At 41.1% G+C, this 26,787-nt stretch overlaps 1 long non-coding RNA gene across 2 annotated transcripts in view; it reads right to left on the reverse strand.

Annotated features, from left to right (window-relative positions):
* Positions 1 to 26,787, reverse strand: part of LOC111539010 — a 165,685-nt gene that overhangs the window by 50,142 nt on the left and 88,756 nt on the right. The window contains exons 2-3 of one of the 2 annotated variants that reach the window (XR_002730538.2): positions 5,546 to 5,704; positions 1,689 to 1,890 (exon numbers count right to left, since the gene is read on the reverse strand). This is a non-coding gene — a long non-coding RNA (uncharacterized LOC111539010). The remainder of the gene's footprint in view (positions 1 to 1,688; positions 1,891 to 5,545; positions 5,705 to 26,787) is intronic. The other variant, XR_003309680.1, reaches the window with a different exon arrangement.

Genomic DNA, 26,787 nt, shown 5'->3' on the forward strand with positions numbered 1-26,787 from the left:
TAAATAAATAAATAAATAAATAAATAAATAAATAAATAAATAAATAATAAAGCCCTATCAATATCAAATGGCATCCACTTGTATCAGTTTAGAGTATCCTGGCTATAAAACAGGTGAAATAGACTCTGCCTAACTTAATGGAAACATTCCTGGAGTTCAGCAAATTAAAGAAAGATTTGGATAACCAGGCTTTGGACAATATATGAACCAGGGATACTCTGAGCATTGGTTCATTCATTTGCTTGTCCATTCCACAAGAATTTTTGAGTGCCTCCATTACCTGGAATTGCTCTAGGTACTAAAAATGTACCACATCCAGTGGAGATGGATGTGGTTGCAAAAACTAATGAGCACATTTTCAGGACATAACTGCTGTATGCTCAAATTCCAGTGCCTGCCATCATTGTAAGGCTCTGCTCAAGTTTCCATTCTCATGAAAGAATCTGAACAAATTAGCCTGGATCAGTGCCTACTTCCTTGGCTAGTGTTGGCAGGGTCAGGTGGAGTTCTTGCAGAGGACCTGGATGAACACTCACACCATGAATACATCCAAAAACAATGAGGAAAAGGTACTTAACCAGAGGAAAATTGTGATGCTTTTACCAAAAAAAAAAAAAAAAAAAAGGAAAAGGATGCTGAGAATGTAAAAACAATTCTTGTCTACTCTTCTATCTGAGAAGATAGCATAAGATCAGATATGTGAAGATGTTGGCATAGTCCCCAGCACAAAGTAAGCACTTGATGAACAAATAAAAAAAAGATTAAAAATTCATCTACTGTGTGATGAGACATCAGAGCATGTGAAGTAATTAATTAGGCTATTGACTATTGCTTTACCTACAAATATATAGTCAACATGTCAGCACTAAGATGTTAGCTTTAAATTATTTATGAAATTTGAACAGCATTAATAAAAGTATTTAAAGTGAGGAAAGTGTTTTTCCTGGTGCTGCTTTTCCTGGTGCTGGTCAGACTTCAATTTAATTGAACATATAATTAAGCACATATTATATGCCACATCCTTAGATCAGTGTACACAGATTTTAAGAGGACTCAGCAAACATAATCCTAAAGTAAAAACAATCTGAAAACTATGACACATGTGAAATGGTTGAAAAGATGAGAGCCTATCTTCCCTTTCTCTTCTTGACTTCCTATTGGCTGGAATGTGGACTTGATAGTGGGAGCCACAGCTCCCACTATCTATGTTAGACCATTATCTATATTAAACCACCATATTAGACCACGAGGTGAAAAATGCATGTTGACGTTGGCAGAGCAATAAGAACTTCCATATTAGCCTGACATGATATACTTGGCTGCTTACATACTCAGTTACCTAAGAGAGAAAAAGCTTTTATCTAGGGTGACTGTGTTGTAGTAGGCAAAGGGAATGTTAACCAGTGAACTCACTCAGATTCTGGTCCATGATCATCTCTCAGAGATGCCCAGCATTGGCCCAACCTCCATTCCTTCTACCCTCCAGGAAGTCACGGGCTACTCAGGGACTGTTTCCTGTGTGCCTTGCATTCCACGTGACCCATATCTGTCACCAAATGGCTCAGATTCATCAGAGGGAAGGAGACTAAACACTAGCTTTGTTGATTAACATGTTGCTTCTTGTGTCCTCATGTCTCAAACAGTACTTCCAAGAACCCATTGACAGGAACAACACTGAAAATACTTACAGTTGAAAATTTCCAGGCAATGAGCAATCGGAATGGGCCCTACCAAAAGCAACCACCTCTTCCACTGCCCTCAGTAGGAGCCCAGCCATCAGTGCACACCTGCTGATTGCTGCAGAGAGTCCCTCCTGCCTCCTGCCTCCTGCCCAGCTTAGCTCTCCAGCACCCGTTCCTCTTCACAGAACAACACTGTAGTAGAAACTTTCTATCAACAGGAAAAAAAAAGACACATTACAATTAGATAATGGATTTTGTCCTTAATTTAAAATCATAGCACCTTAGGGAAGACTGCAAGACAGAATCTCTCTTCTGGGTTTTTGTATACACTTATGGAGTTCCTGGACTCATTTTAGCATTTGTATATACTCAGACTTGTTGCAGACCACAGAGTATAGATAGGCCTTACAATCCTGGTTTTAAATTCTGGCTTGGTATACTACAAAACAACACATTGTGGCCACAGGCCATCATGCAATTAACAAAATACTTTAACACTCAAGTGGGGATACAGCATTTGCACAAATGAGGCACATTGGTTTGCCAAGCATAACTGTAACAGCTAAGCAGAGAGACCAGCCTTGTAAGAAATAGCTATTTCAGCCTCTATGACATGATAGCTATTTTGAGCACCTCTATTTAATCAAACTAAACATTCACCGAGTGCTTATCCCACACTAGACACTGACAATACCAGGTGAAAGGGAGACAAAGATTACTATGGTGAAGTCCCAACTCTCAAGTGAACAGATTGATAAACAAAAGACTCTGTAATGCTGTAGAATTTTCAAATGTGTGGAAAGTGTTATAGGAACACAGATGAGGCAGCAATCACCTCTGCCTGGCATCAGGCAGCCTAGAAAGATTTAAAAAGGCAACACTTGAGTCAGTTCACAAAAAGTGAACCAGTACTCACCAGGTAGACAAAGAAGGAAGAGTGCACCAGGTAGACAGGGATGAAGGCTATGTAGACAGGAAAAGGCACGGTGTCTGCGGGAGGGCAGCAACCAGGGATGAAGCTGCAAAGTGTGGTTCTCAAACACCAGCACATAAAGAACCCCCGAGGGGCTTATAGGAACTACTGTGCCAGCACCCACCAATATTAAATCAAAATCTCTGGAGATGGAGATGAGCATCAGGACTTTGTAAAAACTCCCACAGGAACACTAATATGCAGCCAAGGTTAAACCAAGATCAGTCTCTCTCTCTCTCTCTCTCTCTCCCTCTCTCTCTCTCTGTGTGTGTGTGTGTGTGTGTGTGGGTGTGCAGTGAAGACCTAGGTCTGCTCTCTTAACAAATGTCAACTACATGATACAGTATTATTAACTCTAACTACCATGCTGCCCATTAGATCTCCAGAACTTTCTCATCCGATAACTGAAACTTTGTACCCTTTGATCATCTCTCTATTCCTCCTTCTCACACACCCTGGCAAATATCATTCTACTCTTTGCTTTTAGGAGTTTAATGTTTTTAGATTCCCCATAGAAGAGAGTTTATATTTGTCTTTCTGTTTCCGGTTTATTTCACTTAACATAATGTCACGTAGCTTCGTGCCTGTTGTCCCAGGTGTAAACAATGGGAGGTGATAGATATGTTAGTTAGCTTGACTGTGGTATACAGTTCACAATGTATACATATCTTTGTACATTACACTGCACATCTTAAATATCTATACTTTTGTTTGTCAATTTTATCTTCGTAGAGCTGAGGAAATAATAAAAAATAAAAACCAAGATCAAGAAGGGCTCCAAATGTTGCCCGGAAGAATGATGCAGTCTTCTGGGACACGGGAATCCTAGGCAGTCCTGGCCCCCTCATCTGCAGGTTTTAGGTGATAAATATTTGTGTAAGGTTATGTAATGTCATGCTGTCTGGGGGTAGCAGATGGGTGACCAAGAAATTCATTTCTTGGAGAAAATCCAGGTATCAGAGTTATTGACAGAACCAAGTTCCCCTCATCCCAGTCCCGTGAAACTGTCCTAATTCTAAAACAGTAAAGTTCATACACTTTAGACCGGCCTCAAATATAAAAGAAAGAAAAAGGAGGAGTGGGGAGGGAGCAGAAGAGAGGGACACACTGTGATGACTGGTAACTTGACAGGAAACCCACTTCACTTTTACAGCATGTGACACAGCAGAAAGTATCTCAGTATTTACATGCTGGGATTGATTCTCAGGCAAAGATGGTGGACAGGTCTCTTGGCCTATACCCTGCTACTGATAGAGCAAAGAAGGGAAGCTAGACATGCTGTTCACTGGGCTCAAGCTTCTTTTTATTTGGAAAGTCATTTTCACCCCACACCCACGCCTTGGTCACAACCTGCAGCCACTCGGCCTCATCTCAAGCCATTTGTGTTGTTATTTATATAAGGGAAAACCTGAGGTTGGGTAATTTATAAGGAAAGGAGGCTTATTGGCTCACAGTTTTGCAAGATGTACAAAAAATATGGTGCCAGCATCTGCTTCCAGCTAGGGCCTCAGGCTGCTTCCATTTGTGGTGGCAGGTGAAGGGGAGCTGGTGTGTGCAGAGAGCACATGGCTAGAGAGAAAGCCAGAGAGAAAGGGGAGGGAGGTGCCAGGCTCATCCAAGTAACTAGTTCTCACTGGAACTAACAGAATAAGAACCCACTCATTACCATGAGGATGGCACCAAGATGTTCATGAGGAATCTGTCCCTCGTGACCCAAACACTTCCTATTAGGCTCCACCTTTAGCTCTGGGGATTCAATTTCAACCTGAGATTTGGAGGGGTCAGATCTCCAAACCACACCCTTTGGCCTTTGGACAGTAAGCTGTCCCCCATGAATCCTTCTTGTTGTCCCTCACATCAAGGTTGCCAAGAAAAACTATAGAAAGTTGAAAGTGCAGGAGGTCATCACTGTAATTTACTGGAAGGACTCACAGAACTCAGCAAAGCTGTGAGACTTAGTCATGGTTTATTATAGAGAAAAGATTACAGATTAAATTTAGCAACAGGAAAAGGTACATACAGGAAGGTCTGGGAGAGTTCCAGGTGCAAGAATCTGGTTGTTGTCTCCTGGGAAAGTCTCATGGACAACACACACTCCTTCCAGCAATGACACATGGCAACATGCACAGAGGATTGAAAACAAAAGGAGCTTGCTTGAACCTTGGTGTCTGGGTTGATTCCATAGACCTGACTTCTTGCCCACATGGTTGACCTTAGCCTTCAGTCCCTCCAGAGGTCCAGCCGATACTCTGTGGTCCAAGGTCTCCATGATAAATAACATTATTGGCATAGAAATGGGCTGGGCATGGTGGCTCATGCCTTTAGGTAATCTCAGCACTTTGGAAGGCCGAGGTGGGGGAATCGCCTAAGGTCGGGAGTTAGAGAGACCAGCCTGACCAACAGCGTAAAATCCTGTCTCTACTAAAAGTACAAAAATTAGCTGGGCATGGTGGCTTATGCCTATAGTCCCAGCTACCTGGGAGGCTGCAGCATCACTTGAACCCAGGAGGTGGAGGTTGTAGTGAGCCGAGATCGCGCCACTGCACTGCAGCCTGGGCGACGGGAGAGCGAGACTCCATCTCAAAAATAAAAAAAGATATTCCAGGTGCTTAGAGGTGATCTCCCAGGAGACAGTCAAGGCCCAAACCTTTTATTGCCCAAGGTTAGTCCTTTACTGCTCAGAACTGGTTGCATCTTGAAGTTCAGTAGACCAGAACTGACATCCTTCTGCTCCCGCTTCCTGGCTGAGTGGCCTCGGGAAGATTGTTCAAGCTCTCTGAGCCTACTTTGCTTTACTTGCAACATGGAGATAATATCTTAGCTGACTGTTCGGAGCAAGGATGAAGCAAGGATGTGATAAACTGTAAAAGTAGCGAAATTAGTTACATACTGACTCAATCCAAAATGAACCAGAGGTTATTCTTTGGGGAAGATCATAGATTTGCAATTCCTGAGGCATGTGCATTTGCAGAGAAAAATATCATTTCTATAGAGACACATCATCATTTCACTCAGCAGGCATTTCTGGGGTGCCTATGTGAGCCATATCCTGAAAAGGCAGGAATGAGAAAGGTACATTTCTGAGCAAGTTGCAGTGATTTGGAAAGTGGTGGATGTAAGGATATTAGTTAGCCTGCAGATTAGCTCTGTCCCAGTGAGATGAGAAGCAATCTGCCTGTCCCAACTTCCCAAATGCCCAGAGTCGGCTTCTCTCACTAGGCACATCTCATGGTGGGCTCTGTGTGCTGGAGCACTCTATAACAGCGACCCCCAACCTTTTTGGCACCAGAAACCAGTTTCGTGGAAGACGATTTTTCCATGGACTATGGAGGGGGGCAGTTCAGGACGAAACTGTTCCACTCAGAACATTAGGCATTAGATTCTCATAAGAAGCTCACAACCAAGATCCTTCACATGCTCAGTTCACAGCGGTATTCATGCTCCTATGAGAATCTAATGCCACCGCTGATCGGATAGGAGGCAGAGCACAGGCAGAAATGCTCACTCACCCATGACCCCAGCCCTGCTGCCGCTCACCTTCTGCTGTGTGGCCCTGGTTCATGGACCAGTACCAGTCTGTCAGTCTGTGGACTGGGGGTTGGGGATAACTGCTCTGTGAGACACAATTGCTGGCTGGGTGCCGTGGCTCACACCTGTAATCCCAACACTTTGGGAAGCCCAGGAGGGTGGATCGTGAGGTCAGGAGATTGAGACCATCCTGGCTAACACAGTGAAACCTCATCTCTGTTAAAGCAATATATATATATATATGCAAAAAAATTAGCTGGGCATGGTGGCACATGCCTGTAGTCCCAGCTACTAGGGAGGCTGAGGCAGGAGAATCGCTTGAACCTGGAAGGCGGAGGTTGCAGTGAGCCAAGATCACGCCACTGCACTCCAGCCTGGGTGACAGACACTCAGTCTCAAAACAAAACAAAACAAAAAATACAATTGCTAGCTATAATTGCTTTTTCTCCCCTTAACTACAACTTCAAAAAAATACCCTCAACAATGTAACAGCACACACACACACATATATACACACTTCTCATATTCTTAGAATATTGCTTTCACTTTATATACAACACCTGGCATCACACAGCTTGGGGGAGGTGTTTTAAATATATTGTGCTCCCTTGCAGATGTTTTGAAAGCTAGTAGATTATAAAATATTAAATTGGAAAATTTTTCTTCTATGTTGTATATTTTATTGGACTCAAAAATCTCTAGTCTCCAGGTCTTAAGGCCTGTGATGTAGTTTGGATGTGTGTCCCTGCCCAAATCTCATATTGAAATGGAATCCCGAATGTTGGAAGTGGGGCCCAGTGGGAAGTGATTGGGTCCTGAGGGGAGGCAGTTTCTCACGAATGCTTTAGCGCCATCTCCCTTGGTACTGTCCTCATGATAGTGAGTTCTCATGAGATCCAGTCATTTAAAAGTGTGTAGCATCTCCCCACTCTCTCTCTTGCTCCTGCTTTCACTGTCACGTGCCTGCTCCCTCCTTGCCTTCCTTTACAATTGGAAACTTCATGAGGCCTCCCAGTCACAGATGCCACTATACCTTCTGTACAGCCTGCAGAACCATGAGCCAACTCAACTTCCTTTGTTATAAATTACCTAGTCTCAGGTATTTCTTTACAGCAATGCAAGAACAGACTAGGACAGCCTGTATAGTTTGGTGTCACTCACTCATCAATTCAACAAAATTTTTATTGAGTACCTACTATGTGCTATCAGTATTGTAAGCAATAGCAGGAGAAAAAACAAACAGATGTTTAAAACCCCTGCCTTTGTGGCACGTACATTCTGGTGGACTCTGACAGAATATTGGCTTTGGAAAGTCACGAACTAAGCACAATTCACTTATCAACTGTGAGACCCTGAGCACCTGACCAAATCCATCTGAGCCTCTTTCAACATTTTGAAACAGACCTAAAAATACCAACTTCCTAGGGTTATTGTGAAAATAAACTAAGCAACCATAATAAAGCATCTACAATAAATTTGACTTATAGAAGCTGCTGGATATCTACTAGGTTTTCTTTCCCTTCTACCATTTATTTCCAGGACCCCATGTTATCCTGGTTATAAAGCCAAGGGAAGAGAAGGCATTATTAGGTGCAGATTAATTAGAAGGAAGACTTGCTTGTCACTGGACAAACTCAGGTAAAACTAGATCTGGTGTCTTGACCTGCTTACCTACTACTTCATCCTTACTCACTCAAACAAAGAAGACACTGAGAGGTAGAAGGAAAGACTCCAGGGCATGATCAGGAGACCTGATTTTAATTCTAGTGCCTCAAATAATAGCTATGTATCTTTGTGGAACTCACTTTTCAGTCTCAATTCCCTGACCTGCGAGATGAATGGCGGTACTAGATCCATGTTCTCACACAAGGCTACACACTAGAATCCTCTGGGGAGCTCTCACAACCTACAGAGTCCCAGAAAATTACACCAGAATCCTTGGAGGAATTCTGTAAAACCTGCCCTGCTATGAAGCCAGGACTCAGAACTTCTGGGCTGCCCTTCAGCTCTAATACCCTAGGGCTACTGGGCTCGCAAACTCATATTAGTTTTAAGACAATTACCAGGTTTCTAGATTCTACTCATGTATCAACTTATTGAATCCTCAAAACAACCTCAAAATATAGGTATCATGATCCTCAGGATACAGGTTAGAAAAAGAGAGATTCCTTAACTTGCTTCAAGTCACACCCAGTAAGTTCTGGAGGTGAGATCTAAACATGAGGCTCTAGGATAGATGCTCAAACTAAGGAAGTGTTACCCCTCCACACGTCTCCATTCTGTGTTACTCTCAGGTCAGCTTCTGTAAGTAACATCGAAGTCTGTTAGACACACAAATAAGCAGGCACAGTATGTAGCCAGGAGCCTAGAAGTGAGAGGGAGACCAGTACAGCCAGCCAGCAGCAGCAATCCCAGCCCCAGGGCACGGTGTCACTCTCCTTCAGGATGCGCTGTCCTCTGTGCATTCCATCTGTGGAGGACCCTTGCCGCCTTTCCTGTACCTCTCCTTAGTGACTCCAAACTCATCTGACTTTTTGGTCTTAGTGCAGGATTTCTTAACATCAGCACTACTGACATTTGGGACTGGGTTATTCTTTGTTGTGGGGCTGTGGTGTGCACTGTGAAGGGTGAGCAGCATCCTTGGCTTTTATCTATTGGAGAGATGCAAGTTGCACACTCATACTCCTCCCTGTGTCTTAACCATCAACAATGTCTCCAGTAGTTTCCAAAAGTCCCTTAGGAGGGGTAAAATCACCCAGGGTAAGAACAACTGCCCAGGGTTCCCACGTCCCTGATGGGTGCTTCCTCTACTTCCTGACCAAGTTTGATTTCACTATGACGGTTCAGCCCTCCCTTCTCAGCATCCGCTGCCTCATATGATTGTCCGTCTCAGCATTGTCCTCAGGAGGCTGGCCTCTTGACCTCCAAGAAATAAGCTGTGCTCAATCAAGGGCATCTATCTATCTATCTATCTATCTATCTATCTATCTATCTATCTATCTATAGATAGATCAATATATACCTATATACCAACATATATATCCATATATATTCATATATGTATATGTGTGTGCGTGTATACACACACACACACACACACACACACACACACAGTCACATCAATCAATAAATATCTCTACTCCTTTCTGGCTCCTGGAAAGGATTTCTGCCTCCACTTTGGGATGGGGGTGGAGGTAGTTGTTCTATTCTCTTTGAATACCATCACCAAATACCATCAACATTGTTTTGTCTAAAAGCAAGACATAAATCATTAATTGACAACCTACTACTGTCAGTGCTGTAACTGCCCAGTGGGTTCACCTTGCCCGCTGCCTAGACAGAGTTGATTGATCAAGACAGGCGAATTGCAAAAGCGAAAGTGTAATTCACGCGGAGCCGGCTGTGCGGGAGATCAGTTTTATTATTACTCAAATCAGTCTGGCCAAGCATCCGAGAATCATAGTTTTTAATGATAACTTGGCAGGTAGGGGCTCACGAAGTGGGGAGTGCTGATTGGTCAGGTTGGAGATGGAATCACAGGGCATCAAAGTTAGGTTTTCTTGCTGTCTTTTGTTCCTGGGTGGGATGGCAGAACTGGTTGAGCCAGATTACTAGTCTGGGTGGTGTCAGCTGATCCGTCAAGTGCAGCGTCTGCAAAATACCTCAAGAACTGATCTTCGGTTTTACAACAGTGATGTTATCCCTGAGAGCAATTTGGGAAGGTTCAGACTCTTGGAGCCAGAGGCTGCATGACCCCTAAATTGTCATTTCTAATCTTGTAGCTAATTTGTTAGTCCTGAAAAGGCAGATTGGACCACAGGCAAGAAGGGGGATCTTTTTGGGAAAGGGCTGTTATCAAATTTTGTTTCAGAGTCAAACCATGAACTGAATTCCTTCCCAAAGTTAGTTCGGCCTACACATAGGAATAAAAAAGGACAACTTAAGGGTAGAGGCAAAATAGAGTCAGTGAGGTCTGACTTCTTTCACTGTCATAATTTCCTCAGTTATAATTTTGCAAAGGTGGTTTCAGTGCTGACCACTCTACATTATTTACAGTATATTGGATAATTCACATGAAAACCATGTGCAGTAAAGATTATCATTATTCTCATTCCTTTTCCATATTAAAGCAACAAAAGCTCAGGGCAACAAAGCAAATACTCCCAAGGGGGGTGTCAAAATGTTTATTCCAATCTCAGGCCCTAATTTAAAATCCACTATTTTTTACATGGTATCGCATTGCTTCTCAGTCTTCTTTCTCTCAAATCTCTTTCACATTGTATTAACAGGGTTAAAAGTGGAAAGCCCTGCATGGTATCACAGGATGGACTTTGCTACATGTTAGATAGAGAGCTTGATGCTAATAATTGTGGCACTTGCCCCAAAATAATTAGGGCTTTTATAAGACATTGCAAAGTTCACAAAACAAAAATTAGAGTAGGTTAATTCACAAGCAGGTGATTTCTATTTTCTTGCCAAATATTTCATTCCTGTGGTTGTACATCTCTCTTTTCCTCCCTTTTCAAAACTTGATTGGCTTTAAGTTACAAGTGGTATCGGATACCTGACTCAGACTGGTTGAAGTGAAAAGAGAATTTTTTGGCTCATGTGACTAGGAAGCTCAGGAATGGGTAGGTCCTAGAGTATGTCTTTCTCTTCATGTCTCAACTCTGCTTGGTTTCATCTACTAAAAGATTTCCCTCAGAAGCCCGCCTGCATATCTAAACCCACTTCTTCCTTGTTCTTCAGTGTCAATGGAAAAAGAATCTTACTGCCAAAAGTACATGTATTAATTCCAGGAAAGACACTGACTAAGCCTGCATGGGTTGTATATGAACACCTGTAAGCCAATCACTCTACCTAGATGGATGGCGTGCCCTGCCCAGTTAAGGTCACATATCCTTTGTTGAGCTAGGTGTAAGGGCAATTAATTTCTATCCTCTATCAAGACTGCATGGATGGAGGGAGGGATTCCCCCAAAGGAATCAGAAGAAAAAGTGTTGGAAAGCATGCTGGATACACACACACACACACACACACACACACACACACACACACAATGTGACTAACACTGTCTTCTATAATAATAAAGTAGGACAATTTCAAGATCTTTACACCTTACCAAAGCCTCCTAAAACTGTCAAAGTTATTGCCACTGGTGAGACATAGAAATGCTTTCTATGCAGTTCAAAGTTGTCCTGATGGCTTTCTGGAGCCACTCTGCTCCTTTGCTACTTTTCCTACCTCTACCAATCCTCCCAGCATTTGAAAACCTGGGAACACACAGTCCCATCCTAATTCCCACAGTCCATAAGCAAGATGCCACCAGGTATTTAATCCCTTACTGTGTCTGCCCCATCCTGTGGCCCAATGTCTGTCTATAGGATACGAATTTTATGAGATTCTGCTGCTTACTCATGAAGATACTATGGAAGGCTTTATTGACAGTGAGACATAGTAAAGACTCAATCCTTTGCTCAAAATAAGTTGAGTTGATTCTGAATGATATACTGCAAAAATTGAAAAAACATTGCTGTGTAAACCTCATTCCTTTAGAGTTGGTTCTGGTGGAGATATACTAGTGAGAGTCATTTTAATACGCATCATGATGAGTGGGACACGGGAATTGAAATGAGGTGAAGAAGAAGAAAGTTCAATGATTATGGAGATCACTAAGGAGAGTTGGTCACCCTGTTTCAAGAAAGACATGATGATTGTCAAAATTGCACAAAAGAACCATACAGCTCATTTCTATGAACCCAGAAAGAGCAGTATTTAAACTCAAGCTTTCCAGGTACTTTAAATCTGCCATTATGGAATATGATACCCACGCAACATGAAAGGTGACGTGAAGGAGAGGTTTAATTACATAGTGACACTTGATTTGCTCAACTATTTTCTTCAAAACACGTATTGGATATGCCACTGCCAGTGCCACTGCTCCATGTACAGTCCCCGCAACTGAAGAGAGTCTCAGAACCAGTTACAGAACATTGAATCGTACACTGTCCCCTTTTGTGCTTTGGCTATCAGGAGGCCAAATTTTGTCCTCAATTCTTAAACTTTACATACAGTTGTTTTTACATTTGCTATCCCAATCTTCACCACAAACATAAGGTAAGTGCTATTACACAGAATTTACAGATGCAGAACTGAGACTCAGAGGGATGAAGATCAGATGGGGGCAGACCCACAGCTGGAATCTGGTCTGGTAGGCTCTAATTTCACTTCAATGTCAGTGCCCCTTGTCTGAAATTTCCATTCTGAACCCCACTTGAATGTGATCTCTTCCCTAAACTCCCCAGATCGCAGGCGTGTTGCATTAGGCTACCACAGTGATGAATATCAATCGGCTACCACATTGTGCCAAGGCTTTCAAGAGTTTTTGAGCATCACTAATGTACTGACCTTTTCGAGAACTAAGCAACTGTTCAAATGTTATAAGGTCTCCATGCTTCAAGACAATTCTGTTTCCCACACATTTATTGCACCTGGATAAGTAAGCTGAACATGGGTTTTCTGGAACATGGGTTTTATGTTATTATTGTTGCAGAAGCAAAAATATCTCCAAAATTAATGCGAAGAAGAAGTCAAATAAAGACTCTTTGGACACTGTGCCAGTCGGATGCTCATTATTATACTAATGTTGCCCATGCAAAGCCTTCAGTGACATCCTCCAATATATGCAAATATGCATTGGAAAAAATGGAAATGTATGTAAATGATGCAAACGTTACACTGGCCTATTAACATCACAAATCCCCATTTACAGTCTACTTTTAATTTAAGTGATCTTTCTATTAAGAGAACCACTTATGAAGTTAATCTGGAACAAAATCACAGCGTGTCAATTAAAAGGGTGTGACAGTGAGACCACCATTAATTGGTACCTTTTAGCAGATGTCTTAATTAGGCTTCTGGGTGGCAGATTGACCAACCACACTCTGTGAAAGTCATTTTCAAGTTTGCATCTGAGGGCTCTCTTTTTCAAACTTTCTCTTTTTCTTCTTTGTGTTTAAATCCTGCCTATCATAAGGTTTCCCTTTGTACATTTTTCCCCAAAGATTTTATTCTTCTTCTCTTTTCTTCTTACTATAAGAGTATGCCAGAGAGAATATTTCACCCTTAGGGGCTGGGGCACTGAAAGCCTTCATTTATTTGAAGTATTTCTATTATCTTAAATATATATTTGAAATTTGCATTCATCATCTTAAAACAGCCAGGCTTATTTTAATACAAAATTTTGTTTAAAGTCATATACCATCTAGTAAAATTAAAGTCATGTTATTCTGTATTTTTGTCTATCTGTGGCTCATGATCTAAGTCGTAGGGGCAGGCCTTACATACCTAAATTTGAAAAGCATGAATTGAATGAAAAGAGCTTCAGCACCATTTAAACTGAGCTCAAAACTTGATGCTGCTATTTATTAAGGGCATGACTTGGGGCAAGTTATGCAGTCCAGACTGACTTCTTCAATGCTAGAAATCCTACCTTCCTACTTTCTTTTCACTCCATCACCTAGCTCAGGACCTGACACACAATTCATGTCCAGACTTTTTTTTTTTCAATAAATGCTGTCTCTATGCCTAAATAGTTTTTTCTTTCTAAAATGGTGATAACATCTTAGCATATACATCACAGTGTTTTGGTGAGTATTTTAAAGAACTATTTCCCTTTCTTTTAGAAAGAATAATTTCCCTGTACAAGTGAATAACTATTTTGTGATAAAAAAAATGCCTAAGCAAATTTAGATGCTACTAATTAAGACAAGTGTTTTATGGCTTTTCTTGGGAGAGAAAAAATAAAATGCCATGTATAGAACGTAATTAGAAATTAAGAGTGAAGTATCTCCTGTTGTCATAGACCAGAGGTTAACAAACATTTACTGAGGAGTCAGATAGTAAATATTTTCAGCTTTGTGGGTCATACTGTGTTTGTTGCAACTACTCATCTCTGGTATGTGCTGCAAAAACAGTCATAGACAATGCTAATCAATAGGGTTAGGTAGCTGTGTTCCAATAAAATTGTATTTACAAAAATACGTGGCAGGTTGGGTTTGGAAGGCCATACAGACTGCATAGTCCCCTCTACAGACGATTCAAATGTTACATCCTGGAAATTGTATTAGACATATTTAAATAGTTGGTTTTAGTTTTTAAAATAAAGACATCAGATGAAATTCATTTAAGCTTAGGAAGATAGATGTAAACCATAAAACACAATCTGAAACACAGTAAGTCATCTCTGAATGTTGAAGACAAGTAAGACAACATTGTTCAGATGTAAGACATGATATTTAGCCATGTAAGATGTGATATTTAGCCTTGTCTTCTTTTTTGTTTGTTGGTTTGTTTGTTTTTTGAGATGCAGTTTTACTCTTGTTGCCCAGGCTGAAATGTAATGGCCCAATCTCACTGCAACCTCTGCCTCCCGGATTCAAGCAATTCTTCTGCCTCAGCCTCCTGAGTAGCTGGGATTACAGGCACCTGCCACCACCCCTGGCTAATTTTTGCATTTTTAGTGGAGATGGGGTTTCACCATGTGTGTCAGGCTGGTCTTGAACTCCTGACCTCCAGTGATTCACCCGCCTCGGCCTCTCAAAGTTCTGTGGTTACAGAACTTTGCATGAGTCACTGCGTCCGGTCCCCTCTTTTTATTTATTTATTTATTTTTGAGACAGGGTCTCAGTGTCACTCAGGCTGGAGTGCAGTGGTGAAATCAAAATTCATGACAGTCTCAACCTCCCAGGTTCAAGTGATCCTCCAACCTCAGCCACCCAAGTAGCTGGGAACACAGACATGTGCCACCATGCCCAGATGGTTTTTGGTTTTGCTTTTTGTAAAGACAGAGTTTTGATACGGAAGTGCTGGGAAGGGAAGGGCGTGGTCCCTTTAAATATTATGGAAAGAGGAAGCAAAGTTCTGGGAAGAGGAGGGCATGGTCCTGGCTAGAGTTCCACCTCCAGGCCTATGCCCACAGACCTAGGTGAGGACAGGTATTTTTGTTTTCTTGCCTAAATGTTGCATTTCCACCCTGGCCTGCCACACCCCCATCCTGTGCTATAAAATCTCTAAGACCCAGCAGGGCACGGTGGCACATGCCTGTAATCTCAGCACTTTGGGAGGCTTAGGCAGGCAGAACGTGAGGTCAGGAGTTCAAGACCAGCCTGACCAACATGGTGAAATTCCTTCTCTACTAAAAATATAAAAATTAGCTGGGCATGGTGGTGTGTGCCTGTAATCTCAGCTACTCAGGAGACTGAGGCAGGAGAATCGCTTGAATCCAGGAGGCGGAGGTTGCAGTGAGCTGAGATTGCACCACTGAACTCCAGCCTAGGCAACAGAATGAGACTGTGTCTCAACAACAACAACAACAACAACAACAACAACAACAACAAAAACCTCCAAGACCCTAGCAGGCAGACACACAAGCAGCTGGAGTCAAGAGGAGCACATAAGCAGAAAAACACATAGGTGGCTGGACATCGAGAGGGATTCACCAACAGGCACTGGCAAGCCAGCAGGACACTGACCATCAGAACAATGTGAAGTTTGGCTGAGGCAGTCAGAAGAGAGCCCAGGCTACTGGGCTGTAAAGTAAAGATGACAAAATCTGTCCTTAAAATATGTGGTTGGTTGAGAGATTTCAGTGAGCTGGATGCATGAGCTAATACATGTTCGTAGCACAGTCAATGATGCACAGTATGAGCTCCATAAATGTTCATTTCTTTACTTTCCCATCTCCTTTCCCCAACTACACATAAAATAAGACCTTTCCGCTGCTCTCAGCCAGATCATCCATTTCCCCTGCTAATAAATGAGAGTTTTATTGCTCCTTTTCAGATGTGGAATTATACTATTGATATCACTGCTACTGTATCTTAATCCCTTTGCTAATGTACCATTTTACCTTGAATTGTTACATAGTGTCCTGCCCCTCCTACTCCTCTCCTGCCTTGCTGCAAAGTCATGAGTCAATTCTTTTCAAATATTATTGTCCTAATAATAGCAGTCTCTTACAAGAACATCTTAATTGCCCTCACTCATTATATTTCACTTTTTTAAGTCATCTAGCTGTTTATAATTGTTTCTTTCTTTTATCCAGTTGTAGTCATGCATTTAAAAGCTTAGTGTTATGTGTATGTATTTGTGCATAAGTATACTTGATAGTTATACACACACACACACACACACACACACACATATCCTTTTTCCTAATTTCCTGACACTTTTTTTAGTAAATAAGTTATAATTTGGTAAATAAATAAATTATTAGCAAACAAGATTTGAGAGAAATGCATTAATACAGTTAGGATATTTAAGAAAATGCAAACTTTTCAGGCCTGGTTAAAAGCATGCTTTAGTAACATCCATCTGCATTCTTTTGACATTTAAAATTTCAATTGCTGCTTATCTATTCATTAGAGAAGATCAAATACGACTTGTTTTAGCAAGTTTTGACTTTTCTACTTCATTTTCAGCAAATCATAAAAGCTCAATGTCTAAGGATTTCACCTTCAAGGTTGATATCATACACAAGTATAAATGTGAACTCACTGGGCTGAAGGTCTGATGTGCAAAAGAGAATCTCTCAGGTAGAATACAAGATTAGTTGACTGAACATTGAATATTTGGAGACTAACACCGGTGCTCAGAAATATGTAGGGGCGGGAGGCAGTGTCAGGAGTCTAGTGCATTCTTAGAAATAATTATTATTCCTCTAGGCAGCACTAAGAGACTGGAGATGAACTGACCTTAACAAAACAGCACTCTCTGGTCCTGCTGCCCCTAATCACATTCTTCTCACATGCATTCTTCTCACTGTGGCTATAATTATCTTTATAAACTGCAAATCTGATCTTGCGCAACATATTTCAATGGTTCTCTATTACAGACAGCAAGACATTCAAACTCTTTGGGATGATTTTTAAAATTTCCTTATCACTGTCTCATGAGGAGATATCTCCACCCTCATTTCCTAATATTCCCTTACATATAGGGTTACTAGACTTAGTAAAGAAGAAAGAAAGAAAACCAGTTAATAATATTTCCTGTGTCCCATGCAATGCTTGGATGTATTTATACTAAAAAATTATATCTTGTTTATCTGAAATTTAAATTTAGCTACATGTTCTGTATTTTATCTGGCAAGCCTACTTACATGGGTATCATTATCCAACCAAATTGAACTGTTCTTGTAGTTTCTAAACTGTACTTTTCTACCTTGCTTAATTATTTTTGCAAGAGCAGGACCATGAAATCAATCCCAAATGCTTTGCACATTGTTGATATAGACAAGAAGTAGTTGTTGAAGGAAGAAAGGGCAGGAAGAAAGGGAGGCAGAAAGAATGCGGTAAAGTAAGAGAAAAATGCTTTTAAATATGAGGCTCATATCCTCCCTAAAGTAAAAATCTTCTATTTCTAAATTTCTCTAGAAATCCTTTCCTTGCACGTCTTGATGGAGTTAAATGTTGCTTCATCTGAGCTTCCATAGCATAATAATATATCTCCCTAAAAGAATGTGTTACAGTTCTGCTATTATTATTTACTCGCCTTAATCTCCTACTAGACCAAATTTATCAATATCAGAGAGCAATTTTCCTTTTTATTGTTTACTTTTTCCCATGGTGCCTGGGACATCAGAGGCATTCAATAAATGTTTGGTTAAATGCCTGGTTAAATGAAAATTGTACCAAAATAACTAATAAAATCAGTTAATTTTTAAGATAGATCCAGAAACATCTTAGGCTATTTTTTTAAAGAACGAAGGATAATTGAGATACTTTGCCTAGAAAGGTCCTTCTAAGTCAAATGAAGCATTGCTAAAGCCTTCTTTGTCCTATCCCATGAGGAAGCAGGTGCTTTTAGAGATTCATGCCAAGCAGCCTGGCAAAGCTACCACTACTTTGAGGGATCCTCTGTAAGTGAATCCATTCAAGGCCACCAGACACAGCTTTTAGTGGATATATTCGTGACAACAACATCCAGGTGTGCATCATGGAATGCAGCCAAGATGGCATGGAAGCTGCCATCTGGAAACATGGCTCAATTTTCCCGAGAGAGGCTTCCTCTACAGACTAACGCTTCTTTTTGAGTTTCTGAGGCCTTTTCTTTCCTGGACACTTCTGGCACATGAAGTCTGGAATCTATCCGGAGTCCCAAGTCCAGTGTCCTCTGACTCGACCAGCCTGAAGCTGAGGGACGAGTGAACTTCTTATATCCACATGTCTGTGATGTTATTATATCCTATATATATATAGGCTTCTGTCCACAGTTCCTGACTCATAACCTCCATAACCTTTGTTGTAGACCTTTGTTACAATGTTGGGTGTGTTAGGACTCAGGGGCAGGCCTCAGGAAACACAGTCTCTCTGACCTTCTCTTGCCTTTCTTTCACCTGGTCCAAATCTTTCCTACCTTTCTGACTGTGGGTCTTAAGGCCCTTCCCAGAAAGGTTCCTGCCCTTTACCATTGAAGAAAGAGTGCTGATGTCATGAAGCTTCAGTAAAATCCAAGAGGACTTGCTTTGGGGAGCTACCAGATAGCTGACCACATGGAGGTTCCTAGAGGGTGGTGCACCCAGGGAGGGTATGGAAACTCAACACTGCTTCCCCAATACCTCGCCCTATTTATCTCTTCTTCTGTGTCCTTTGCAATATCCTTTACAATAAACCCATAAAGCAGGCATATGTTTTCCCTGAGTACTGTGAGCTACTCCAGCAAATTAATCGAACTCGAAGAGGGGGTCCTGGGAACCGCACCTTGAGGCCAATCAGTCAGGAGTTCTGTAGGCCTGGACTTGCTACTGGTATCTGGGGACATCGGAGGTCAGTCTCGGAGACTGAAGCCTCAACCTGTGGAATCTGATACTATCTCTAGGTAGAATGCCTCCAGGTAGAATGCCACCCAGCTGCTGTCTGCTGCTTAGTGTATGGGGAGAAATTCCCGCACATTTGGTCACAAAAGTCTTCTTCTGTGTTGATTTTTGTGGTGGTAGTGTGAGAGCAGAGGAAAAATTTAGTCTGAGAGTTTTCCCAAAGCAATGTCTAATAAAGATAGCACCACACAAGCCTACATGAGCCCCTGCTAGAACGACCCTGTTAACATGTGAGTCTGATCTTATCAATGTCTTTCTCAAGAGCCTCCTGTGGCCTCCATCTTACCCAGAATGAAAACCAGAGTCCTCAAAATGAACCATAAAGACATACAGGACCTGACACCCTGCTACCTCTGCAATATCCTCTTCTCGCATTCTTCCGGCCACAATGGCCTCTTGCTATTGCAGAAACTCTCCTGTATGCTCCCATCTCAGGTCTCTTAAACTGGCTGTTCCCTGTGCCTGGAACATTTCTCCCCATGAAATCCACATGGCTGGCTCCCTTACCTCTACAGGGCTTTTCTTCAAATGCCATCTTGTCATTGAGGCCATCCCCTCATCCCTCCCTTTTTATTTTTTCTTATAGCAATTATTACCACCTATCATACCATATTCCATTGTATATTTTATTTTGTCTTTCTCCTTTAGAATGTAAGCTCCATGAGGGTGCAACTTTTGTCAGCTATACTTACTGCTGAATCCCCAGAGTATAAGAGAATACCTGGCAATAAATTCACATAACATTTGTTGAGCAAGTAAGCATCTGCACTCACTGGTCAAATAATCATCAACAGCAAAAGCTGGGAGAAGTAAAAAATAATAGCAGATATCAAAGTCCAAAGAAAAATCAGGACTACTTGGTTTTATTCTTCTTGAGTTGACTCTCCAGAGCCTCTGTGAGTTGCAATTTTCCTCCTCAGTGGAATGGGAACACTTCCTTTTCTAGTTACTCTAATTATAGCTCTTCTTGTCCCAGCCCTTCAGAGCTGTACATATTAGCAATTCTGCAATCAAGATTCCACAGCTCCTCTGAATTTTAGAGAGGGGTCTTCCCTGCAGGTAGAGTCTACATTTAGTTTGGCAGTCACTAGCAGAGTGACTAACTGGCTGATTTGAGTTGCTGGGAGCTACTAAGCCAAAGTCTTTCTCAGTGGCCCCTTTGCACATACTCAGTTGTAGGATTTGGCATCTGTCACAATGAATAGACCCGAGGTCCATTGGAACTCAAGTCCTGAAAACCCACTTAACTGTGTCAAGTTCCTCTCTACAGAGACTAAACCCTGCCCCTACAAATCCAGTTACTTGATGACTTCCATTCCAAAAGGGACCAAGATGCCACTCTGTACCTGGAAAAGGATGGTATAGAGTCAGATGCGCTTCAGTTCAAATCTCAACCCCTTCATTTCCCATCAGAGTTGTCCCGAACAAGTTCACTCCCTCTGGGTCTCTGCTTTCTCAGTTGTGAATGGAAGTATTGCTCAGATCACGGGACAATTATGAGAATTTACAGAGACAATACAAGAAAATCTCTCAACACAACAGCAACATAGATAAGTCGTTCAGCAAATCTGAGGTCACTTTTAACCTTTGGAAAATTCAAGCTACTCTACTCTGCCCCCTGGCTGATCCTTGGCCATCAAGCCCAACCTGGCTCTATCCAAAGTTCAACATGCCACTGTGAACCCTGAGAACGAGTCTGCTGGTCACCCCACTTGGGAACACACCCTGCAGCCTGCTAGGCTGCCATTTGATCCCATCAGATCCCCAGACATGGTTCCTGATACTTGTAGGCTTTTGTGACAAATAAGGATAGGCTGTGTTAAAGTGGGTCACAACCTTTAAAGTACTGCTTCAAATATGAGGCACTAACTTTTTAATGTAAATTTTAAATCCTGCAGAAAAAGGCAAAGAGAGAAGAATTTCCCGTACATCAAGGACCCCTACATTGTCACTGTGATGTACAGTTTTCCATACTCCATTCCCAGGGACTTAGCCAGTTCAATATGAGCTTTCACAAAACAGAGAAACTGCAGCCCAGATATTTTAATACCTGGGTACTTGAAACAAACTTACTATGAAGGAGAGTTTAAATCCAAATGGCTCTGATTGAATAGATCATGCTTTTTGAACTTCATCGTGCTTCTCACAAAGATATGTTTAACAAACCAAAAATTATTCCAAGCCAATTTATCAAGTGAACCAAAATTAACCAAAAAGCCCACCATATGAAACTTCTCTGTCAATAAAAAGTGATTTCTCTTTTACTTTACTTTTATATGGACAATTAAGGAAACAGTAACTCATGAGAATGGAAACTCCTGCAATAAGGTGCCATGTCTCATTTATCTGTCTAACCACAGAGTTCCTTTCACACAATAGGTTATAAGAATTTTCGTTGAATGCACTTTTTATACCTAGAATTTTAAATTGTTTTCCATAATTGAAATAATAAGGCTGGCTAGGCATAGTACCTTATGCCTATAATCCCAGCAATTTAGGAGACCCAGGTGGGAAGATTGCTTGAGCCCAGGAGTTCAAGACTACTCTGGGTTCGAACATTATGAGACGCTGTCTCCACAAAAAAACACAAAAATTAGCTGAATGAGTGGCATATGCCTATAGTCCCAGCTCCTCTAAAGGCTAAAGTGGGAGGATTGCTTGAGTCTGGGAGGTTGAGGGCTGCAGTGAGCCATGATCACACCACTGCACTCCAGCCTGGGTGACACAGTAAGACCCAGTCTCAAAAGGAAACAACAAAAAAAAAAGGAAAGTTCTTTACAATATATGAAAAAAAGACCAAAAAACCCAACTTTTACTATCCAGATAACTACTGTTCATATTTTAGAATAGTTTCTTCTATCTGAATGATGTGTATATTTTTCATTGCAATATTATGGTATGTTAAAATTAAATATAGCTATTTTTAATACTGTCCACTTACTTGTCATTAAGCAGAGCAAATTTCTTTCTGTAGAAAATTTAAAAAATAAACACAAATAATATATAAGACACAATTTAACTTTTTAAAAACAATGCTCAATGTAATCAATCATACATAATTATAATCAAATAATGAAGTATATAACTAATGATAATCAGAAATAGCTACTTTTGTTTATGTCCTCCACATTTTCTATGCATTTTAATGTGCTTGAAATAATGACATGCATACTGCTTTTAAGTGTAAAGAACTCAGACATGTTCATAGTTCCTAGATGAAAGATAAAATGGAGTGGCTTAATGACAGATAATATCTGCCAGTGGGTGGTTTATTTCTTTCCAAAAACTGGGGCTTTTTCTGATTTTAATATAAATTTTAAAGATGCAGAAAATTATTATTCAAGTTCTGTGGCATTGAAAATGGTCATATGTCACTCTCTGCAGCTCCACTTTATAGAGAAGAAATGGATTGTTTTGTTCTTAATTTTCTCAGTGGTGTTTTAAACATTTCAGTATTTTAGCAATCATTACCAAGTACTTGAACAAAATAGTAGGAATTATTGCTTAAAATGGGCATCAATCATGGACACAATTTCTTTTTTTTTTTTTTAATTTTACTTTAAGTTCCAGGATACATGTGCAGAGCGTGCAGCTTTGTCCACAGGCAAACCTATGCCATGGTGGTTTGCTGCACCTATCAACCCGTCACCTAGGCATTAAGCCCCACATGCATCAGCCATTTGTAATCATGGACACAATTTTCACATCAAAAGTGGAATAAGGGATTCTGGAAACACATTCCCCTACAAGTTGGAGGAAGAGCAAAACCAATGAGGGTATCACATCAAGGCCAAGCTTTGTCCTTTGATACACAACTGCACCATGACTGAAATCCTGAGAGTAGAGTCCAATTTGAGTAAAGGGAGATCCACCAGGCTCTTCAGGCCCTGCCTTTTCCATTCTTGGCCTCTTCATTTGTAATCAATTTTGGTAATGTAGAATATGTCCTCAGATACTTCCTCTTCTCTCACTCACCCCCAATCAATAATCAGGAAATACATTTTCTGAGCCTCAGTTTATCAGGGAATGGCTTTTTCATACAAAAGACTAGTTGGAGGAGAACAAAATTCTTGGTGCACTACATTGCTTTTCCACCTAAAAATTCTGCAGACGCAATTCTATTCAAAGACACTTTGGCATTCAATGCTGCAGAAGAAAATCCCAAAGCCTTCCTGTTTTCTGTTCCTTTGTAAGCAACCAGTTTGAGGGTTTAGTTTTGTTTGTTTCATTTTGTGCCTGCATGTATCCTTGTAGGATTCCTTTGTCTTCATATTTTGGTTAAACTTTTCGCCAGAGTAATTGTCATCAAAAAACGTATTCTCTAAACAGCCAAGCAAAAACTATTTACAAATTGTGTGCAAAGATAAGAGTATTCACAGTACCAGTTTTACAGTTGAGAAATAAAAAGGAAATATTTACTGAGTTGGACAAATTACAGTGCATCTATACAAAAACTCTCTTCAACAATTTCAAATATTAACTAGAGTCTCATGTCCTAATAACAAGAAACATCTACAATATATTGCTAAATGAAAAAAAAAAAAAAAAAAAAAAAAAGGCTAGGTACAGAAAGTTTACTGTGATAATCTTGTTGTTCCAAAAAACTAATGCATATTTGTAGGAGCTGGTATATGCAGAGTGAAGATCTGAAAGGCTTTTCAGCAAACTACTAACACCCTTACCTCTGGAGAACAGAAAAGGAGAAGCAAAGAGAAGCTTTTATTATTTACATTATACCCATCTGAGGTGTTTGAATATTTTATAATTTTTATAATTAAAAATAAAGAAAAAATACATGCAATTGCATATCTCAGTAATCTTTTTGGGTTTTTTTTTTTTTTTTTTTTTTTGCTGCTTGTTTTACTAACATTACTTGTAACTTAAAGAACCAATTTTAACATTTATACATTGGTTTTTATAGGTAGGAATTTTTTGAAAGTATTTTTTATTTGTCTTTTCTCTCTCAAGTAGAAACACGTATAATTCTCAAGTTAAAGCTACTATCTCAGACTTTTTAAGCAAACACATGCTCTCTCATTATTTTCATCTCTGTCCTATTCTTTCTAGGAGAGTTCTAAAATTTGTCCCTTATAATACAATATGATTTTCCATAATCTCAATTAAGTTTTCCACTGCTTGTTAATGCTAATGTAATTCTGCTGTTGCACTTTTGGCTCCCTATAAATTCTTCCTTATCTCATCCAATTCTTTTTACTTGACATTTTGTTCTTTCTTTGAAACATTTGTCCTAATTCCAACAGAAATCGAAGAGAGATGAGATGCATGGCTTGTCCTTGAATCTCAAGACTCCAAATAATTTCCTTAAAACAAAAATCTATTTCCTTCAGCAGATGGGTGTCAAGGATTTGCTCTTGCTGTGAGCTTTCACAATAATTTTGGATAACCATTGCTCAGTGTTTCTCCACTGTGATTGCTGTCCTTGTCGAGGCTCATATTCTTCATGTTTTGTAGTTTTTTCAGCCCCAAATAAAATAAAATGTATCAAAGTCTAGTGTTTGCCAGAAGACGTCAAGGATGTATGTTCCTTGACCCTACTTCCTTCTGGTCAAATCTTCTGTTTCAAGGTGTAACTGATACGGGATGGGGACAGGAAAATGCTGGGTAAAGAAGGGTGGGGTCCCTGGCGAGTGCTCCACCCTCAGGCCTGTGCCCACGAACCTAGGTGAGGACAGGCACTCCTGTTTTCAGGTCCAAATGTTGCATTTTCCAAGACCTCTCCGGCCCGCCATGCCCCCCATTCTGTGCCTATATAACTCCCAAGACCCTAGCAGGCACACACACAAGTGTGCGGATGTGAGGAGGAACAGACCGGCAGAAGAACACACCAACAGACGCTGGCAGGCCATTGATGGTGGGATGACATGGAATTTGGCAGAGGACAGTTGGAGGATAGCCCAGCCACAGAGCAGCCTGACCCAAGGGAAGACCACCTTCCCACTCCATCCCCCTCCTGGCTCCCCATCCATATGCTGAGAGCTACTTCTACCAGTCAATAAAACCTTGTGCTCATTCTCCACGCCAACGTGTGATCTGATTTTTCCGGTACACTATTGCAAAAACCCCGGGGTTACAGAAAGCCCTATGTCCTTGTGATAAGGCAGAGAGTCTGATTGAACTGATTAACACAAGCCGCCTGCAGATATCTAAACTGAAAGAGCACACTGTAACACACTGGAGCTTCCGGAGCTGTAAACACTGAACTCTAGACGCTGCTGTGGGGTTGGAGTCCAAGATCCCTACGATCTGCCCGTCTGCATACTGCCCCCTAGAGGTTTGAGCTGCAGGGCACCAAAGAAACGAGTCACTTCCAACGCCCTGCTAGGGGGAACAGGGAACTTTTCCCATTTCAAAACTGCCCACCAGCTGAATGCCCACAGCCCCTAGATCAGCTCCACATTCCAGTAGGCTTTACTAACCGTGGTCTGGTAGACTAAAATAGAATTCTGTCCAACTTCTTCCTGGATTTCTGATAAGATAGACAGTTAATGAGTGGAAATAACCATCACCCAGTTATGCTATGCATCACTGCCACAAAGACCCTCCTGCTCCTGCCTTCCAACCCCCGCCCTGTGGTCTTTGGAGCAGGATCTTCTCTGAGGTAGGAAAATAAATAACGGAAGAGGAGAGGAACACAATTCTGCCTCTTATGAAATGGGGAAAATGCACAGGACAAGGATGACTAAAAGGGACTCTGATATGGTTTGACTGTGTCCCCACCCAAATCTCATCATGAATTGTAGCTCCCATAATTCTCACATCATGGGAGGGACCCAGTGGGAAGTAATTGAATCATGGGAGCAGGTCTTTCCTATGCTGTTCTTGTGACAGTGAATAAGTCTCCTGCGATCTGATGGTTTTATAAAGGGAGTTCCCCTGTACACACTCTTTTGCCTGGTGCCATGTAAGATGTCCCTTTGCTCTTCCTTCATCTTCCAGCATGATTGTGAAGCTTCCCCAACCATGTGAAACTGTGAGTCCATTAAACCTCTTTCCTTTATAAATTACCCAGTCACAAGTATGCCATTATCAGCAGCATGAGAACAAACTAATATAGACCCAGACGAGAGGCACCACACTGGCTACCCATGACTCTCTCAAACATGTTTGACATGGTTAGTACCATGTTTGAAATAAAATTAGGGCAATGCTAAAAAACAAATAAGAGCACACAAATAAAATCCAAATTTCTAGCTTCTTCTGAACTATAAAAATATTTGGCAAGTCCATGTCTGCATTCTTAGAAGACAACAATTGGATGTCTTCATAGACCACGTGCCCTCTCAACTTTGGCTCTGTGCCTCCCTGGTCAACCCATTCATTTTCATTACCTTAGGCATTTCCATTTTCAACACCTGGCATAAACTTGAGTTTTCCATTGTATTAGTTTCCTATGGTTTCCCATAATAAAACAAAAATATATCCTCTCACATTTTGGACTGGAGGTCAGTCCAAAATAAAGTGTCAGCAGAGGCATGCTCTCTCTGAGGTCTCAACGACAGAGTCCTTCCTTGCCTCTTTGAGCTTCTGTTGGCTCCTGGCGTTCTTTGGCTTGTGGTCCCACCATTCTAATTTCTGCCCCTGTCTTCATGTGGCCTGAAACATATTCTCTCTGTGAGTCACTGCATGTGTCTTTCTGTCCCTTATAAAGATGCTTTCGTTAGATTCAGGATCCAGCCTACCCACTATGGTCTCATTTTGAACCTTAA

The sequence above is a fragment of the Piliocolobus tephrosceles genome, chromosome 3 (genome assembly GCF_002776525.5).
Source record: "Piliocolobus tephrosceles isolate RC106 chromosome 3, ASM277652v3, whole genome shotgun sequence".
In the NCBI taxonomy this organism is placed as follows: Eukaryota; Metazoa; Chordata; class Mammalia; order Primates; family Cercopithecidae; genus Piliocolobus; species Piliocolobus tephrosceles.